This window comes from Ciconia boyciana, chromosome 5, assembly GCF_034638445.1.
Source record: "Ciconia boyciana chromosome 5, ASM3463844v1, whole genome shotgun sequence".
NCBI classification, from domain to species: Eukaryota; Metazoa; Chordata; class Aves; order Ciconiiformes; family Ciconiidae; genus Ciconia; species Ciconia boyciana.
Window position 1 is genome coordinate 70,957,328 of NC_132938.1, and position 20,185 is coordinate 70,977,512.

General features: G+C 50.2%; 1 protein-coding gene across 1 annotated transcript in view; it reads left to right on the forward strand.

The window, feature by feature from the left end:
* The window catches only part of RNF150 (ring finger protein 150), a 149,426-nt gene extending 129,635 nt beyond the window's left edge, over positions 1 to 19,791 (forward strand). The window contains exons 8-12 of the transcript XR_012042599.1: positions 12,846 to 12,935; positions 15,289 to 15,436; positions 17,096 to 17,246; positions 18,836 to 19,016; positions 19,158 to 19,791. The gene's annotated coding sequence lies outside the window, so the exon portion shown is untranslated. The remainder of the gene's footprint in view (positions 1 to 12,845; positions 12,936 to 15,288; positions 15,437 to 17,095; positions 17,247 to 18,835; positions 19,017 to 19,157) is intronic.
* The last annotated feature ends 394 nt before the right edge of the window (positions 19,792 to 20,185 follow it).

Below are 20,185 nucleotides of genomic sequence, written 5' to 3' on the forward strand. Positions count from 1 at the left end.
GGTAAGGCAGTTGGTTTCTGCAGGCTGACCACGTTGTGTTTCTTTTGACTGTGGGAACGACCCTTCATCTCCACGTTAAAAAAAAAAAGTTCCCTTCTCCAGGCAGCTGCGCTTTGGTTTGTGAAACACCTAGCGAAAGACCACGGCAAAATCACACAGTGGCATTTGCATAGGCAGTTCTTTTTCTTGTAGTTAGCTTTTTTTTGCCCCCTGCTACCTGTGACTTGCTGACAAAACAGTGCAGTAGCAGTTTGTGAAGCGAGCCTTTTTTTCTAGCATTACTTTCTGTACAGTATTGCAAATATACTTTAACTCTTTGCTGATATTTTATAACGAATACATTTTCCCCTCCAATGCACTTTATCTCTCTTGAAAAATGTGGGAGTCGGAGAGCTACCATCTTAAAGGGATTTGCCTGAAATCATGAGGCACACACTTGTTATTTTTTTTTCCTTCTTGCTTTGTTATATACTGTAAATGCTAAAGAGCATGGACAGTGACTCAGCTGGGGGAAGTACTGAAATGTTGAGGCTAATATTTGGAAGCATTATTCAGTAGTACAACACGGCTATTTTTGTTATATAGAGGATTATAATGTAAATATGTGAGACTGTGTTATTATGTACTAGTAAAATATTGCAACTCTCAAAGTTAAGATGGTGAATTCCAAGGAATTTTATGGCAAGTTTTTTAATAAAACGAATCTGGTTACTGTGTCGTACATATTTTCTAACAGACTGTGTAAAACTGGCATTTCCTGATATGTGAAACTTGCTGATTGTTTCTTCCTGAACTCAGCCGCTGGCAGACTTTGGCATTCACCGGAGGCAGAAGCTATAGCGGGAAGGGACCCGAGTGGCAGCCCGGCCTCCGTGCCACCACTCCAGCCCCAGCCACTGCTCTGGTCCCCGCTATCCTTCAGCTGCTTTTGATCAGAAAGCAGGGGCTGTGTGGGAGGTAAATGCCTCCACTTCCCCGAGGGAGAGCTGCAGCCTCACCCCAGATGCTGGGCGTGATGTGTTAGAATAGCTTTAAAAGCTGACGGCTCTGCCACGCCTCAGTGGGAGTTGCACCGCTGTTGTGAGGGGTCAGCAGGCTGCTCTTCCCTCGCCCGATCGGCCACTGCTCCGCGTCCCTGGGAGCGGGGGGCCATGGGAGAGCCCGAGGGGTTGTCATGCCGTCCTGCATAGGTGTGCGGCTGTCGTGGTTTAGCCCCAGCCGGCCAGTAAGCCCCACACAGCCGCTCGCTTACTCCCTCGCAGTGGGGCAGGGGAGAGAATCGGAAGAGTAAAAGTGAGAAAACTCGTGGGTTGAGATAAAGACAGTTTAATAGGGAAAGCAAAAGTCACGCACACAAGCAAAGCAAACTGAGGAATTAATTCACTACTTCCCGTGGGCAGGCAGGTGTTCAGCCATCCCAGGAACACAGGGCTCCATCACGCGTAATGGTTACTTGGGAAGACAAACGCCATCACTCCGAACGTCCCCCCTTCCTTCCTCTTCCCCAGCTCTATATGCTGAGCATGACGCCATATGGTATGGAATAGCCCTTGGGCCAGTTGGGCTCAGCTGTCCCGGCTGTGCCCCCTCCCAGCTTCTTGTGCACCTGGCAGAGCATGGGAAGCTGAAAAGTCCTTGACCAGTGCAGCAACAACTAAAACATCCCTGTGTTATCAACACTGTTTTCAGCACAAATCCAAAACATAGCCCCATACTAGCTACTGTAAAGAAAATTAACTCTATCCCAGCCAAAACCAGCACAGCTGCTTACAAGGGGTTCGAGGCACAGTAAAAATCCTGCCTAAAAGAAATCCAAGAGACTTAAAGAAAAGTTTTCCAGTAGATGCAAAAGAAGGCAGACAGAAATCCCCGAAGGAGGGCCAAATCCCAGCTCGAGCCGCAGCCCTGCCACGGGGGCCCAGCCTGCCCCCATCCTGGCCCATGTTTCGTGTTTGCTGGCCGGTGCTGCCAGCACGGATGCCTCTCTCTCCCAGCCGCAGCGGTGCGTTCAAGGCATCAACGTGCCAAATCGGTTGGGGCACTAACTCAGATTTCACCCAGGAGCAAGGAAGGCAGCAGCCGTGGGCTAGATCACACCCAGCTCCCCCAGACCCCCGTGCCTCCTTGCTCCCATGCGCCCAGCCCTCGCCCAACTTTGCTCCTGCTGTTCACGATGGAGGGGCAGCAAGCCGGCTCAGAGCAGGAAAACCACGTGTGATTTAACGTGGCTTTATCAGCAACGCCAGGAATTATTTTTCCCTTCCCAACCTGTGTCAGCCAGTCAGCGGCACAGCCTGGAGCTCCCCATCCCACCAGCCCTGCTCCAAGGGCAGAAGCCCTCCGCACCAAAACAAATCCTGGCTGCCTTCGGAGGGAGATTTTAGGTATTGCTAGCCAAGGAATCTGGTCTCGCTCTTCCCCATGCATCTCCCTCCCTGCCTGCTGCTTTGTTCTCTGCCTTCATTTGATGACTGGCCAGGGGAGCGCGTGAGCGGGGCCAGTTTTCCTTGGCAGGCAGCTGTGCGCAGTTGCTATGTGATCTGCACACACAACACAGCTGCCACCGGTGCTGCGGATCTGGCGGGAGGCAGTGCGCTGGAGTAGCGCAGCAGAAGTAACGCAGCGTGGAGCTGCTGGGAATGGCATCAGGGCTATAAATAACAAGGGGCATAAGGCAATTAATTCCAGGATGCAAGCGCATACTTAGGGCTTGGGTTACATCACTCTCTGCTCTACTGTATATGGGATTCATTCCTGGTCAAAACACACAAATAAAGCTGGGCTGCTCTACGCTCTGGGTTTTTTTTTCTCCAGAAGGAATAAGGAAAATTGTATTCACTCCTGTGACTCAAGGAGGTGACCCTCAGACCTATCACAGTCAATGGAGACGACTCGGGGTTCAAAGGGTATTTATCCAGAGTTGCACTGTGCAATGATTTGCATGACCCGGGGCCCCTTCTGACCCGTGATACCCAAACTGTGCTAGGAAAGAAAGCAAGCTTGTGCTGCACGTTTGACGGTGCCCGAAGGGGAGCCGCAGTCGTCTGTGCCGGGTCTTGGGAAGCCACCCTGGAAAAACCACTCCAGGAAGGCAGTTCTGTAACATGGGGAGATTGGGTCTGGGGGGTATCCTAGACGGAGGAATAAGAGGACTTCATGGCCCAAAAGAAATCTAATGCGTTGGTGCATTTATCATAGATAAGCCATAGGAAATCAGTGCTCAGTAAGTGAGGGTGTAATTTTGCAACACACTCACTTCTCAGCCTTTGATCCCGGTGCAAACAAGCTGCTGGCAAGCCCTGGCAGCGGTGGACGCGGGCAAAGTGTCACCACCCTCATGTCCCTGGGCTACCCTCTGCTGCAGGCCATCACATTGCTCCTCTGGGCATCCATCTGCATCTCAGCAGCTTGGCTTTGTAGTCCATCCTCTCACCTGAGAGCAAAGACAGGCTTGCACAGGGAGGCCAGCAGCGACTTGTGGTGGCTGAAGCCCAGGCAGATGTCCCTCCTCCTGCTCCAGCTAGGAAGCACGGTAGCTCCTGGTAGAGGAACAGAGCAGCCATCTGAGAGCGGTAATGCCATAGATGCATTGGCAGAGCCCTCAAGCTCGTCTGTCAGAGCCCATAGCTCAGATGAAGTTGTTCCTCTGTCCCTGCTTGGGGCAACTGCACTGGCTCAGACCAGCAGCCCGCCCAGCCGGCATCTGACTCAACCGAGGCCAGGAGCAGACACCCACAAAAGAGTAACACCAGGGCAGTCACCCCCGCTCCACGTCGCTCCTGATTTTGCAGAGGTCTGCGGTGTCAACACTTCCCGGCTGCAGGGCCCGAGCTTGCAGTCGTGCGTTGCGGGACACGGCTCCGTGCTCGGCACGTCCTCGCTGCCATTCTCCAGGCCCCGCTCCCTTTCCTTCGCTGTGTGGCGTGGGGGGTCCCAGCCAGAGCACGACGCCGGGAAGGGAGGATGGAGACGAGCCCCGTGGCAGGGACACAGCCAAGGTATCACCCAGCGCCGTGACGGGAAACACTCCCAGCTCCCACGGGTTTCGGGTGTTACCTGCGTGCGCCGACCCAGAGTGCGGGCGGTGCACCCCAGCCAGGCGCCCCGGGCCTTCCCCAACGGCCGGGGGTGCCCGGGGGTGCCAGCCCGCCCTGTTAGCATGGTCGTGATGTTTGGTGTTTTCTGCCAAGCCTCAGCTGCTGGAGGCAAAGCAGGGGGGTAGAGGGGAGGGAGGGCGAGGCAGGGCGGCAGCCTCGGTGGCCGAGAAGGAAGGGTGCCAAAAAATGAGCGATAGCGGGCATTTATCGCCCCCGGGGAGGGATGCCTGCCTCCCGCGCCTTCCCCTCGCCGTCTCTCTCCAGCAGGAGGCTCCCCCGCCTCGCAAATGCAGCGCCCGGCGCCGGGCGCGCACCCGTGGGCGTGCGCGGGCACCCGTGGGCGTGCGCGGCCCCTCCCGCACCCCGCCCGGGCGCCGCGGGGCTGGCGGGGGCCGCCGGCCGAGGGCACCCGCCCGGCGGTGGTGATGTCCCCCGCCGGCCGGGTTGTCTTTATTTATCGAGTTAAATTAGTGAATATTTATTGCGTTAAACGAGTGAAAGGCACCGCTGAGGAGTTTCTCCCTGCTCGTCCTTGAGTGCTCCCCTTGCGCACCGCCCGCGCTCCCCGCCGTCCCCCCCCCCCGCGATGAAGCGGACAGAGCCCTGTGGGGCTTCCCGCCGTGGCCATCGCATCGGTGGGGAAAAGCTCTCTGTCCTCTCAGCAGGCGTGAGGAAGCACGGGGGTCGCCCCAGACGAGCCCCTCCAGGTCCGGGGCACGAGTGGGCAGGTGCCGGAGCAGCACAGCACCTTGCGGGACGGTGACCGAGGGCCGGGGGTCACTCCACTGAAGGGCTGCGATGAGCCCTTGGCAGCCGCGTGGAGGGGTCCCCCGGTCACCCGGCGTGTACCTGCAGGAAAGCCGTAAGCGCAGCTGGGTCTGTGGTTGCTGGCGCGTCCGCCTGGCCCAGTAGCCAGCAGCTTTGGCGGCGGGGAGCAGGGCTGCTACCCCGGTTCGTGGGCAGGAAGAAACAAAGCAAAGCCCAGCAAGGACATCTGCTGACGGTGGCTGGAGCAGCAGGTGAGCAGCGGGACAGGGACAAGAGCGGGGCTGGAGACCAGCGCTGCGGCCCCCACCACAGCCCAACCCCCGGCTGAAGGAGATGGCGCATTTTAGCGACACTTCAGCTAAAGGAGTGTTTTTAAAGCAAATCAGTTGAACTTCTGTTTCTGCACGCGCTTACGCCATTTAAAAGCAGGTTACTTTGGCATGGCTTTGGCTATGAATCCGTCTGTCGCCCTGCATGGGGAATTGCACTCAAACGGGAGTGGGGCTTTGAGGGGGGGAAATCCCAAATTGGAGCATGATGCCCATCGCAGGATGCTGGATCTTACATCCCATTCCAGCCCAACCATGAGAAACCCCCATTTGCACACAGAAACCTTTAACTGGACACAATTCACCCGAAATCCAGATCTGCTTCAGTACCGTTCATCGCCTCAGCCAACGTCCTCACCTATCCAGGCTGAGTTTCATGCCCACAAGGTGCAACACGGGCTGGCGGTACAGCTTCAAGGTCTGAAGTACTTCATCCCCCAGCCCCGGTGCACGTTAACCTGCAGAGAGATGCTTGGCAGCGACTCTCTTCTCCCAGCAGCGCTGCCTGGGAGCAGGGGAGGTTGTTCACACCCAGGCAGCTCCGGAGGAGCTTTGGGGAGGCAGGAGATGAGTTTTGCTTTCAGCCTGACTGGGGTGTGAGAGTCAGAACATACCAAAGAGTGGATGAGGAGAGTCGCACAAAGGTGTGTTACAGTGCTGTTTTGATGAGAGTGGTGGTTTTAAAATAATTGTCCTAAAGGATGATAGAGAAGGGGATTTTCTTATGGAAAATTGACCCTGACTGACTTTCAGGTGTGAAGCTGCTCTGAAATGGATCGTTAGTGCCGAGAAAAAAACCTTCTCTATTTATTTATGCTCAGTGAAGTCCTAAATACGAGCAGCTGCCAAAATTCCCTGGATGCACGTGATGAGTCCTCAGCAATGGCCGGCCTAGGCCATTCCTGCTGAGCCAGGTGTGCGGGAGGGGGCATGCCCGCCCGGCTGGGAAGGCAGTTGCAGTGCCTGTGGGGGCTGGTGGTATAAAGCAAACCCACTGAGCCTGCAAAGGGAAAGTGCTGCTTGTTTGTTTTTCTTTTGCTTGCTGTGCCTTAGGGACGTTCTTTGCCTTCTTTTCGGTGGGAAAAAAAGGACGCAGGGCAATACTAGGCAGCTGTTCTTCAGGGTGTGACAAAAGGACTTGCCTGTGCTTTGACTGGTAGGAAAAATGTATTTTTTCCCTGAAGCTGGTGGTCCCTTGCTGGAGTGGTCTGCCCAGCTCATGGTCTAAAATGCTCCTTGAGTGCACCTTTGCTACCTGGGACCCTTCACTTTGCTTGGGTTTGTCATGCACCCCTTATTGAAAGGCAATTTTTTTTTCCTCAAAATGCCTTGAGGTGGGGACTTGACTCCCTGGTGGCCAGCTCCTTGTCAGGGTGAGGAGGGAGTGTTACTCTGAGCTGGGCTCCTGCTCAGCCCGTGACTCCCCTGGGCCAGCTGCAGAGCTGAGCTGTGCCTCCCCAGGTCCCCCTGCAGAGGAGGGCTCTTGGGGGGTGAGCGGGCCGTAAGGAGGCAGGTGGGTTTCACTCCTGCTTCTGCTAAGCCTGATGGCTTCCCCCAAGCCCTCCTGCTCAGAGAGGGAGGCATCCACCACTGGAGGTGGTCGGGCTGATGCAGTCCACAGCAGAAATGTCCACGCAGGAGCAGTGATGTCTTAAATGCCCTTGGGAGCGGTGCTCCTGCTACAGGTGGGCGATGTGGGAGGGCTGTGTGGGCAGGGGCGAGAGCCACAACATTGCTTCTCACAGGCAGATTGGTGTTAAAGGGCCCTGAGGACATCAAATCCATTTCAATTTGGGGTCTGTAGGACCTCTGACAATCCTTGCATAGTATGGGCTTAATTTGGGCACATCGCTGATGGAGTGTTGAGTGAACCAACGGAGTGCATCCTCAGATAAAGGGCATAGAAACAGCAAATGGCTGGGGGGGTGATAGTTATTGCTTGGGCACCGTACATGTGTTTTGTTGGCAGCCAGACTCCATCAATGGTGAAGCAGCGTCACTCTGACCACGAGTTTCTTTCTCCTGTGTTGAAGATAATAATCTTATGCAGTGGTGAGATCATCTCCCTTGAGATGAAACCTCGCTAGCGAAGGAGCAAATCCATGCTACTGAATCTCGCTCCTCAGATGTCCGAGATGTTAAATGGAGCAATTCAGAAATGCATTCGACCATCTCCGAGACATGAAGTCTGACTCCACACAAGTGACACATTAAATACAAACTGCATGTGGAGCGTAAATATGATTTTGACTTTCTCGCAGAAGAGTGTCAGCTTGCTCTGGTTTGCCCCTGACTGTAATGCTAGAAACCTTCCTAAATACTGTTACTCTTGCTGGTGTTAGGAAACATTATCTGTCTTGCTTATTCTCTAATTTGGATGGAAACAGAGATTACTCCTGCCTTTTGGTTTATGTAATGCTTGCTGATAGTCAGGGAGTCAAATGCTTTTCTTTTGCTTTAAATACTTTACTGTAAATGTGGTCATCCTTGTTGCTCCTTTCTCACTAACTTTATTACCCTCTTTCAAAGGACTGTGGTCCTCTGACACCAAACAAGGGGTGCAGAAACTGCAGTTATTCCAAGGACCTGACTGAGAGCTTGTATTAAAGTGTTTAAAGCTCAAAGAGCATCCATGCTTCCATTTTTTCCCCTTCAGAAGGAGGTGACACTGCTGACCCTCCTTTTTTTTAAAAAAAAAAAGAAAGAAAAAAACTTTTGAAAGAAACATGTTAAAATACTTCATTTTTTTATAAAGATCTCAGGGGTTCAGCTGGCTGGAGGGAGGATTTGGTGTTGTACATGGGATGGGTGTGTGTGTGTGTGTTAAGGAAGAGGTTTTTGTTTTGTTTGGTTTTTTTTTTAATGGAAGCCATTGGAGCTGGGAATCGATAGTCTTGGACCACTGGTGTTAGCTGTGAGCACGCAAGCTCAGCAGGGCTGTGCAGGAGGTGCTGTTTGGGACTTTCTTGCTGGAGGGACACTGGTGGCCAAAGGAGAAGACCCAGTAGCTCGGGCTGGGGCAACATCTCGGTGGGAGAGACCCACAGGACAGGATATTTTGATGGAGGAGCAGGCAGCAGGAGCCAGACCTGCTGGGTGCCTTTGTTTCCCAAACATGTAAGACATGACAATAGGTGGAGTCCCCTAAATTTCCCTTCCTCTATATGATTTTTTCAGCCTGGGGATCTTGGTCAGAGCCAGTTTGCTGTTACAACTGCACAGGTGTTGATGGCTTTATTCCTGATTCCCATTCAGTGAGGCTGCAATCGTGCCTCCTGTTCCTCAGGTTATGCTTATATTTCCTTTATCGCTCACTTCTGCAGAAGTCTTGATGCTCAGGGGAATTTCCCCTCCTTCCCTGCCTTTTCTCCATTACTGCTATAACTTTTTGTGTTGATCTGACTTTGAGCTTGTCATGTGGCAACAAATCATCACATGGAAACAGCTGCAAACAAGTTATGTCTTAAAGAAATGCCTCTTAAAAATAGCTACAATGGAGCAGGATATTCAGAAAATCTGATATATGCACTGCCTTTTCTGCTGTAGTCCAACTTGCAAAGCAGAAGACATGAGGAGGAAAGAAGGGGACAGGACGTGCAAATGGCAGAGAGGAGATGCTGTTGCGCGTGAACTGACTGGGGAGGGAAAAGAGGCTGCAGAGTTGTACGGCAGGGTCAGTGGTTTGGATAAGGGGCAGGTGCAGAAAGCCCAGGTGATGGTGGGTCAAGCCTGTGACAGTAGCAGAGCCCCATGTTCATCTCATGCAAGCGTTTGGCTTTGTGTATGCAAGGGATGCTAGAGCGTTTCTGGGTGCTCTGGGGACAGTTATGAAAAGAAAATTAGGAAAGGAGCTTTGAAAATGTAACTGAATGTCTGTAGCTTTATGGCACCCACGCTAGCAAGTGCCACATCCCGGAAAGCTGCCAGGCTTCTGCCCTGCGCTGCAGAGGAGTAGCACCGCTGGGCCCAGGGCTGGCGTGGGGGGACCCAGCTCCAGCCCGACCCAGGGGCTGGAGTCGGTGTGGAGGGAGAGCTCGGCGCCGGGGAGCAACGGCCATGAAAGCTGGGAGGCTCAACTGGTGGCCTCAGGCCTGCCCCAGGGCAGGGAGGGAAGCCCCCAGGCATCAGTGACCCCCTGCAGCGCTGGGGGAAGGCAAAGCCCTCTTTCCATGCACCGTGGAGCAAGGAGGCTGTGACAGACAGCTCTTACCAAAGAGCCCAGCAGCATCACCTGGGACATGGCTGCTGGGACACCCATCAGGTGTTCCGGGACACCCATCTCCCTTTGTGGCAGTGCTGATGGGTGCAGCAGATGCTGGTCCTCTGGGATGGGACACACAAAGGCGGGCTCCCTCTGTCTCTGCTGCTGATGCTGCTTCAGCATCTGTACATACGCGTGCACCCGCCCAAGCTGGGAGGGGAGAGCCACCTCCTCCACGCGGGTCCTGGGCGTACCAGACAACACAGCCTCCTCATTTCTTTACACCCCAGCAATATTTATGCATGCACAGCGGCTTCAGCAGGGAATATGTCCTGGCTGCTGGTCAGGGCTGAGCCCTGAATAGCCTCTGTAGGTTGCTCACCCCCCCTTGGCGACCCTCGAAGCCTGGGGCTGCCATGTGGAAGGGTTAATCTTCCTCCCACGTTCCAGCCCGAGGGAAAATGTCCCCTGTCAGTCAGGCCTCCTGCTGATGATGCCCACATCTGGGAAACCAGATAAACATGAGCATCATCCAAACCAGTCCAACAGGGCATGTCAGGCATTGTACGGGCCTCCTAATGCCTTTCCCAGTCCCTTTTCCTTTGCAGAGAACAATCCCTCGAAAGGGTTTTAGGTGGCACATGAAGGGAGAGGGCAGGAGTCCTCTCTGTGGTGTCCCTCTGAGGTATCCTGGCCAGGAGCCAGCAGCAAAACACTGGTAAAAGGCAGCATGGCTACTTTGATGTATTTTGCAGTGCATTTTTCTTTTTCTTCTAGCCTTTTAGTGCAAGTTTTCAGCTGTTCATATTCTGGTCACACAGGAGGAGCTATTTTCTGCAGCAACACCTTTCTGTGTTGGCTGTGCTCATGCAACTCTCGCCCGGTTTTTGCACAAAAAAGGCATAGGAGAAGGTGGTTCTCTGTGTTTGGGGTGTATATGAATGAGCTTTTGAAGTATGGTGGGTGGTTTTTGGTTTGGGATTATTTTTTTCCACAGAAGAGCTTTGCTCTTTGGCTGTGGGGAATCTATAATCTCTCTACAGTTAGTGCCTACAGAAATTCAGGCCCAGCAGCCCCCTGCCCCTCACAGTGATGGTTATCGTCCACCTTCACTTATCTGCTTGCCTGCACGCTCAGAGCAGCGCAAGCCCAGGTTCCTGGGCAACACGATGGTGGGGAAGTTTGCCCTACAGGGATGCAGTACAAAACCTGCGCTGGCGATGCACGTTAGCAAGGGAAGACGCTCGCTGTATATCGAGGGTTGTGCCTCTTGCAGCCCATCTTTGGGAGCTGCCGCTGGCAGGGGAGCCATGGCTGCCTGCCGAGCTGGCTGCTTGGGGGGCTGGAAGTCACACCGGGGTTCATGCTAGCTGGTGTTCAGTCCTGTGTCTGCAGTGCTTTGGGTGCTTTTAGTCAGTCCTCAGAAAACTGATACCTGCCATAAGAAGCACCCAGAGCGCCATAAATTTCAGAGGATACAAAGCACTTTCCACCCCCATTAAAGATGGATATCAAAATGTGTGTTACTTGGTTTGTACATGAAGCTTAAGGGATGTGTAAAACACTATTGCAGAAAACAATTCTGTAGTTACTTACTCCTGCCTGATATAAAGGCATGAAAGATATGAAACCTAAAAGCAACGAAAGGAAATGCCATAATGCAACGTCCTATTGATCTGTGGGATTCGCTGGATAAGATGATGGTGTCACAAGTAACGTTTGTAGTTGTACTAACTAGAATTAAAGTAATTATAGGATGAAAATAAATCAAAACACAAGCTCCTTAGGCTTAAGGCTTTCTCCTGCTCACTTGCTAGCTGGTGGGGCCCAGAAGAAAGGCTTTCTGCTATCCGTGCATATTACTGCAGTGCCCAGTTACACATGCTATGAATGTTTTATGTCTCGCTCTAGAGTAGCTCGTAACATCTCAGGAAGGCTGAGTGCCAGGCCCCATCGATAGAAATCAATGTAGAGCCACTGACTTCGGAGGCAGGCTGCCCCTGCCATGGGCTCGGCCAGCTCCCTCCCAGCCCAGCGCTTGTAGGGATGTCATACGTGCAATAAAATCGGAAGATGTCCAAGAAACAGGGTAAGAAATGAAGGAAAACCCTGCTTCTGCTAGGGGAAAAAACCAACAGCCTGGCATCTCAAAGCAAGCGGGGGAGCAGGCACTAGAGACCTGGATAGCACAAGGTGGCGGGGAAGGTGCGGTGCCTGGCCGTGCGGGCTGTGAAGGCGGCGGCAGCAGGGGGGACGGTGTTTTCAACAGCCCCTCTCCTGCCGGTGCCTCTACCCACAGCACGGCAGGATGGCTGCGATGGCTTAGCGGCTGCCTGGACCTGTACAGGTGATACCCATGTGCAGTCAGGGGGTAATCAGTAGCACCGTGGCACTAAGTAAATGCTTAATTTTAATTATGGTGTGTCACAGAGCTGTAGTTGAAAGCGTCTTTCTTACATTTCAAGCCCTAGTTAATACATTGCTATAATAACTAGCCCAGCAAACCCAGATGACGGATATTAGCAGGCTGAGCGAGCGTGACAGCTGGGGGACGGGCGATAGGAAGGAGACAGTTCGACCTTTCCCTAAGGACGTTATAACAGCTTAGCATTGTGGATGCTGCTACAATAGCTTTTATTTCTTCCTTTTTCAGAGTACAGAGAGGGTCAGGCTCTTCAGGAGCTGGGGGGTGGGCTCCCAGCCTCACCGTCCCCGCGGACCTTCCTGGCTGCCTGCATCCAGACTGGGTACAGAGATACCTTGCTGCCTGCTTGCACTCCGGTCAGATACATACTTGAGGGCATTCATGCCAAGCAATAGATAACTGCTTAGATGATTTCTTTCCAGTACGCAGCCAGAGTTTCCATTGTACTTCAGACCAAATGTACTTTCTGCTATCAGAAAGAAAAAAAAAATTAAAAATAAAACCCCGGGACTGCAGGAACCAGGGATTTGATTCTTGGAAAGTTTTGACTACTTTTGACTTGCATTAAAGCTGATCGATGGAGGCTCAGGTTGCATCATCCTTCATAAGAGAAACCCAGCTGGCAAGAATAGCTTCTTCTCCAGTGATGTGCTGCTTCAACAGGCAGGTCTCAGAGACTGCACAGGGATTTAAACACATGCAAAATCTAGCCTCCAAGTATATCCCTGTCAGCCCTCTCTGAAGTGATTCATAACAAGTTAAGCACGAGAACAAGGCAGTTCACAAAAGACTGATGCCTTCCCCCCCCGCCGCCCAACCCCAATAGCTCCTGTATCCTTGGACCCTACCAAACAGGGTCACTAACTGGGTCTGTGGGTCTTCTCTTCCAGACAACTTGTTGGGAGACCAGGTGAGAGCTGAGACTTGAGCAATGGACTTTTACACAGGCAGGGAAGCAGGGGCTTCAATTACCCTTAGGACTGGCTGGGGGAAAAAAAATCAAATTATCTCTTCTGGGTTTTCAGCTGCGCATCTAGGAGCGGGCACTCGCAAGGCTCCGGTTTTGTTTCCGCCAGCCTGATAATGCATGATGGAAATGTTCCTGTGAGAGCCAGGTAAGAGGATTTCCCTTCCAGTTCCTAATATCCCACTACGTTGCCGTAACACCTTGTTTCCCATGTTTACTTTCTTTGCTAAAGAGAGCCCCAAACGCAGGTGAACAAAAGCCTTTGCCCGCTTTGACTCCCTTTCCCTCTCGCGTGATGCTTCAGCACAGCTTTGAATGAGGCTGTGGTATCAGCCCACAGGGATTTTGCAGGCTCTGTAGCACAGTGTCTGAGTCATACTCTAAAAATAGCCAGGAAAATGTCAGCCCAGCCAAAGTCATCGGCTGATTAACAATGAAGTTTCATGTACCTTCAGATACACTCCTGATCTTGACTATATATCTGAGCCTTAAAAAAAAAAAAAAATTATGGGTAGGGACTTTATATTTAAAGAAAAAAAAAATGTTGGAGGCAATGCAGAAGCAGCTTTCCTTATCCTCACTGGGAAGGTGTGTGATTAACCCAGCGATTAGGTAGTAAAGGGCTAAAGAGACTGTCTGGCTAAAAGTGCAGCATGTCCCTTCTAGCAAGAAGAATGAGAAAGAAGTTAAAAACCGGACAGGGCTGAAGATGAAGCAAATCTTTGGTCCTTGGAGGCAATGCGGTACTATGGCCGTGGTCTCCCATGGGAGTAGGAGACGGTCTGAGGTGGTCCGTGGACAACCAGAGGCCAGGCTCTGGGATGTGGTGAAGGAGCAGCCGCGCTGCCCGTCCCCAGCTCTGGGAGCTGGCCAGGCAGGGGCGGGTGGGAAGCCCCCTCATCAGGAGGAGCTGGGCTTGCCCAAGGGGGCAGCTCTGCTTTACAAAGACAGATCCAGTTGAAGTATCCCTCCAGCACTGGTGTGCCGTGTCATCGCGGTGCCTGGGGCGAGCGGCGGTCTCTGAGCTGTGGTTAGACACGGGAGCTTGGCCAGAGGTGCTGACGGAGGCAGGAGAGAACACCCCAGCGCCAGAAACGTCTGTCTGCTGCAAGGGCTGAGGGCATACCTGAAAGAGCATCTGGCAACAGCTCCTTCAAGAGCCTTGCAAAATAAATAAGATGAAACTAATAGCTCTAAAAGCTAACGTGGTGCCAGTGCAGGGGCTGCAACGCTGCAGCAGCACTTTGTGACGGCCACGTGTCCCTTGGGCCAGGCGTAGCTAATGGCTCGCAGTCCAAATGTGGTACGGACAGAGACCCTGGGGAAAGGAGCTGAAATACTTCATCTGGAGAAAGAAGGGAATGAATCGACAGTGAGCAGATTGGGCCCTGGTGCCTGACAGATATTGCCAGATAGTGTACGCTTTGCTGGCTGAGTTACCTGTTCCTGTATTAATTCTGGAAAAGTCTTTGCTCCTGGTTGCTGATTTCTTAGACGGGGGCTCCACCAAAGGCTGCTGCCCGCACGGTCAAGGGGAGAAGGGGACGGATGCTCAGACATAACCAAGCTGTTGGAAATGGCAAGGACAAGGGTGGTGACACCGACACCCTGTCCAGTAGCCGGTCTGCTTTGTGTGCCAGGAAGGAAGCGTTATTTTACTGCAGCTTTGGCAGTCCCATCAGATACCCCTGTGAGCTCATCACCAGTACAGTGCCCAGGCTAGTTATACTGGGAGTCAGGACTGTACCAACAAAAGTATGAATGGGCACGCTGCCCCTGCGTACCATCCTTAAGTCATTCTGTCAAGTAAATGCGCTTTTCTACAGCTTATTTTCAGGTAGTGAGTATGTTAAGTTACATGAAAAGATGTCTACCTAGGGTGAATAGCTGAACAAAATTGCCATTGGTGGCAAGGAAGGGAGGGGGGAAGCTTTTAACCTGATATTTCTGAGGAGCTTTCCTTCAAAAGAGGAAGGAGATGTGACTCCCCGCCAGACCTCACCACGCTTGATGCAGCACAGCAGGATGCTCTCTGCAGGCACACGCTGCAAATAGCTTTTCCACCTCAGAAGTCATCACCTTCCCGCCCGCACATCACGGCTCTAGTGGGTCCATGAAGGTGAAACCACATAAAATAAACAGTGCTGGAGTGGGGTCACCCTGTGAGAGGCCCTGGTGCTCCATGGCATGGCTGTGGGCAGATGCTGATGGGAGAGCTGCTGACACCCCCAGCATCGGTCCCAGTGTTTGCCCTTTAAAGATGGACCCATGGCATTGCCTGTCTGAGCCAGCGTGTGGGAGGCCTGGGCTGTACTCGTCAGGGAGGGGGTCACGTTTGCCACCCCACGGTGCTGCAGGGGTGTCCCGGCAAGGCCACAACAGCTGGGCTGCAAGTGCCAGTCCATCCCTTGAGCTGATGGTTCTGCATGTATGTCCTCTGCCCCACCACGGGAGCTTCTTGTTCCTCCTGAGTTCACTGCCTCCCTCCTTTTAAACTTAAGGTCTCTGACACATGGAGGAGCTACCTTCTTGTCAGCTTGCTGAGCCTCATGGATGAACCAGCGCTGCCTCCAAGGCTGATGCTCAGCTGCTTGGCGTGCGAAACAGTGGGGATGTGCAACTTGCTCTCCTGGGTCCCTCCTTTGCTAGGTAAAGGTTTCCATTTCTTTCCGAGGAAGCCTGACTCCTCTCCAAAAGCACCTCCCTGCCGGTGCACCGCAAAAAGCTTTGCGTGCCCTAGTGAGGGAAGGTGGCAGAGCTTGGTTGACCCTGTTCGGGGATTTTAAATTTTGTTCACAAAATTTAAAACAGTGCCTTTGTTCACAGTGCCATAGAAAGGTATATTTTCATGATACGTGGAGTGCCCCCCTTTTCCAGCTCCCATCCTAGCTGCTATTGGAGATTAAAGAGAGGTGAGAGAGCAGCTATATGCTTCACAAAGAGGATGCAGAGGTGGGGGTGGGTGGGTTGCTTGATGCGCTCTGAAATCCAGATCTGCTGGAGCAAGGGCAAGGCTGGGGATCTGGATTGAGCAGTACAGGAAAGCCCGTGGAAGTGACCCAGCTGGTATCTGAACTAATGTAAGTATTAGAAAGAGGTTTAAACGTTCAAAGGGAGGAAGTGTTTAAATCTTTCACTGATGCTGCTTACCACTGAAATGTATGCTATGAAAAAGAAAATATTTCTGCCAAGGGACTTGTAAATAAGTATTCTTCCATGACCTCTGAGCTTCAGTAGATGCATTTTTATAAGCTGAATAAATGCAAATTAGCAATAATGTTTCCCTGATTTGGCAGTCCTTCCTCTTGCACTGAGGACAATGGAGGCGCAGCAGATAACAGGGTATGTTTATCTATGCCAGGAGAGGCCTCTTCCTTCTCAATAATCAAAGAATAATTTTTTATGCCATCTTGGTGTGGTAATATGCTCTCACCATCTCTCAGTCTTCCCCTGCACTGTAACTCCATCTGTCATCCCTCATAAATAAGTTTGAAAGATGCAATTGGTTAAGCAGACAGTGCAGCTTTATCAAATAAATATTTTGGGGGCACAGATAGTAAAGCGGAGTGAGGCAGGGGGAAAGAAAATCTCCTCCGTGATGGGCCTCACTATTCTGGCTGTTACCAGACCACCTTCCAGCTGAACATGTGGGTGAACATCTGGAAACAAACATATGGGCACCCGTGGCTACCCAGGCCATCAGCGTAAAGGGAGACTGGCCAAGTTGGGATGCGTGGAGACAAAATACCAAGTTGTTAAATAGAGATCCCGATTGTCCAGAGGCACATCTGAAGTACGTCAGCATAAGTCTGTTGACATTTTGATTTGCACCAGGCGAAACCCGCTGTCATCTTCCCCATGGTGTCACTCCGGTTTCACCCTGGGCTGTGTCTGTTGAACTAAGCGATGATTGGCAATTGATGGAAAATCCCCAAGCCTCCAAATTATGCCTGCTGCCGTGTTCATTAACTAAGATGCAGCCACTAAAGTATCATTTGAAAATATTGATAATAGCAATCATTTTTAATTTTGTCCTTCTGCAAAGCACAGGTCTACACATGAAAATTAAGGTAGGTTATGGGAGGTTGCAGATTTATACTGCGATATTTGTATCTGGATGATTCCTTGGAGCATAATCTTATTCTGGGGGAAAAAAAGGAGTCCCTTAATCCAGATCCGTATAATCCACTTTCAGATTTATGCTTGATGAAAGCAAAATTATTCTTAAATAAACGTGTCTGAACATGGAGTTATTTTGGAATGATTACACAGGCTATTCATTACATTGGAATTTTGTTCTTTGAACAGATTACCCAGATTCCACTGATTTTATTCCACCACCACCTATTTTTCTCCTCCTTCTCCTCCAATTACTTTGATACTCAGCTACTAAAGAGCACACGGGAAATGCTGAGAGACTGATTTACAGCTGGCAGCCAGCCCAAGAAAACCTCACCAGGTCAGAACATTTTTTCTTTAGCACTGTGTTTTTCCTGCTTTTTGAAACTAGTACTGGCACTTTATTATCAAGACTATCTGAGGGTAAATGCTTCTCTACAAATCAGCATGGTTTGGGTTTTTTTTTTTATTTTACAAGAAAGGTAGAGGAAACAGGTGTCTAACTATTTTGCGTGTTCCCCACCTGTGACTGGACCTCCTGATTCTTGTGTATGTTAAATGTCGTGGACTGACTATGTTACCCTCTCGTCGTCCTGATGAGGGCCTGCACAGAAGAGCGCTCTTGTGTCCCTTCTGCATTCGGAAGGCACATTTCTGTGTCTTCCAAGCCAAGTGAGAGACAACTCTAAGTTTAAACAGAATTTACCTTGTTGATGATCACCTATTACAGGAAATTAACCAACAAGGGTGGTGGTAATTCACGGATCCCTTCAGTGTTGTTCTTGCCCCGGTTCGTGTTTGATGTCTGAAGATGTGAGAAGTTCCCTTTATATTTTTGGGGACAACTAACGCTCTCACAGATTTGTTGACACCCCAGCCAAGGGTGTCAGATACTTTTGTAGGCACAATCAGAGCGTTGGGATCTAAAGTCAGTGGCAAAGCCACGTTCAACAGGTAGTGCATTTAGTGTTACAGACAGCTAAACTTTTGAAACTTGCAAGGTTGGCTCCAAAAGGCATTTTCAACTACATCATCAGTTTTCACAAAAACAATCAGAATGAGAAGAAAACACTATAAAAAGGTAAATGGGCAAGAAAGTCTGTGACTGCTTTGCTGAAATATTCATGCAACAACAGGACCTTCGGTTACTCAAAATTTGTCTGTGTACATGTTTGTGTAAGCCTGTCTTCATCTTCTATAGCAATTTCCTTCTGTCTCAAGAGTTTGCTTCCTTTTTTTTTTTCCTTGCTTTTTTAGGGAACAAAAAAAAAAAGAAATCAGTCTGATCAAGACACATATGACTTTCCAGTCTCTGAAAAGCTCCGTGTCTGTTCTTGCCTTGAGAGCAATTACACTTAATCTTTTCAGAGCAAACCACAAACACAATAAGTCATGAAGCTGTACAGAGAATGAAAAGTATTCCTGGCTGCTTCTTTCTCAGATTTCAACAAATTGACTTCTGAGGTTTTTCCATTTTATATATATATATATACACACATGCGCGCGCGCGCGGATTTTGAAATGTTAGGACTGTAACTACTTTAATGATTATTTTATGCAAAATTGAATCAATCTTTTCTTCTCTGAAGTTGTTGTGCCAGATTACCTTCAACACTTTTCAACCCAAAGTTTTCTGACTAATTTCCTTGATTTCCCACAACTGGTTTTCATGGCTACAGAAATCTCACTTCGGTGCATAGATAAGCTGTCGGAAAAACTGAGTTCTAAGATATAGAATAATTATTTCTCCTAAATTACTTGTAAAATTTTGGAGATTGAATGCTCGGGCCTCCATCCCACACCACAAAACATATGCAGTGACACAGACTTTGATCTTTATGTGGAAGCCATCTGTGCTTCCATAGGAAAAAAAAAAAAGTACAACATTTTATGTTTGTTATTTTCAACCTAATTTTCTGTTGCCTGCAGTTGCTGATTTGTAAAGAGCTGTGAGCTGTGGACTTCTGAGATAGTTGCTGCACATGAATGCTTCCGAGTGGGGAAGAGAGGTGCTGTCCACTTCCCTGCCCACACCAACACCAGGCTCATTACACTGGCTGAGATATAAGCAGCACCACCAACATCTCTGAGGATCAGAGTCACAGACAAGGTAAAGATGCTTTAGAAACCAAACTGAATGTAGGGGTTGTGCATTAGTCATGTCTGTGATTTTTTAATTTATTTTCTTATTATCATCTTTTGGTTTTATTTTAAAACATGCATCCGAGTGATGCCTTCTTTTTTATCACAGCGGAATGGGCTGAGCCAGCCACGCAAGCCCCAGCAACCGGGGGTGCAGAGGCTGACCTTCCATGCCCCCGGGCACGCGTGCAAAGGGCAGCGTGCTGTGGCCTCCCGGCCCTCCTGCAGGCTCCAGGGATCAGCAGTGTGCGGCACCGGCAGTGCCACCGCTCTCCTGGTGACACCGTCTGCCCTTTCACTCCCAGCACATAGAAGACGGGGACAGGAGCTCCTCCAGGTTACCCACCACTTCTAGCTAAAGGATCGCATAAGCTCTTTGGGGGAAAAAAATCCACAGGTCATCAAGTATTTCATTGGTGCTTGGCAGCTTCTGGAAGGGGAAAATACCAAAGTCATAGCACGGCTTTACAAAGCTGTTAATAATGCCTACGCATACAATGTACATAATAGTACATAATAAATTAATTCTGCAGAGAAACTAATGGAGTTTATCAGTGGGGGGCCTTTACAATAGTATAGAGAGTTATTTCAGAGTTTCTAACTGGTAAAATTTTTCACTTGTTAAAAGTGGGCTGTTGTTAATAAAAAATGTTCATGTTTTGTACCTAAACTTGTTTCAGCCTTGGAATTGGTTTAAGACAGATTATGAGTTACTTAGAAAGGAGTTTTATCTTTTTGTATGTTGGTATGTTTATGGACTGCTCTGTATAATTCACAGCTGATAGTTTATGGGATAGTGTTTCCAAGAAAGTTGTTATATTTTCAAGAACAGGCTTAACTTCGCAGCATAGCTGAAAACTAAGTAACACCTCTGGTGCTCTACCTGTTGTGAAACAATTTCATACTTAGTCATACCTAGAAAAATTAATGAAAGTGGTGAAAGTGGTTTCCTGTTGTGGTTATGGGCCACTAACAACTTTGCTTCCGGGATGCTGCATAGAAAAAACCCACAGAAGCAGCCTTTTTTGTGTTTTAATGGAGCATATAATACTACTTTAAATGCGTATTTCTTGACAAATTATTTTGAAAGATTCATTCAATACATCCCTCTTCTTTCATTTTTTTTCCTTTCTTTAC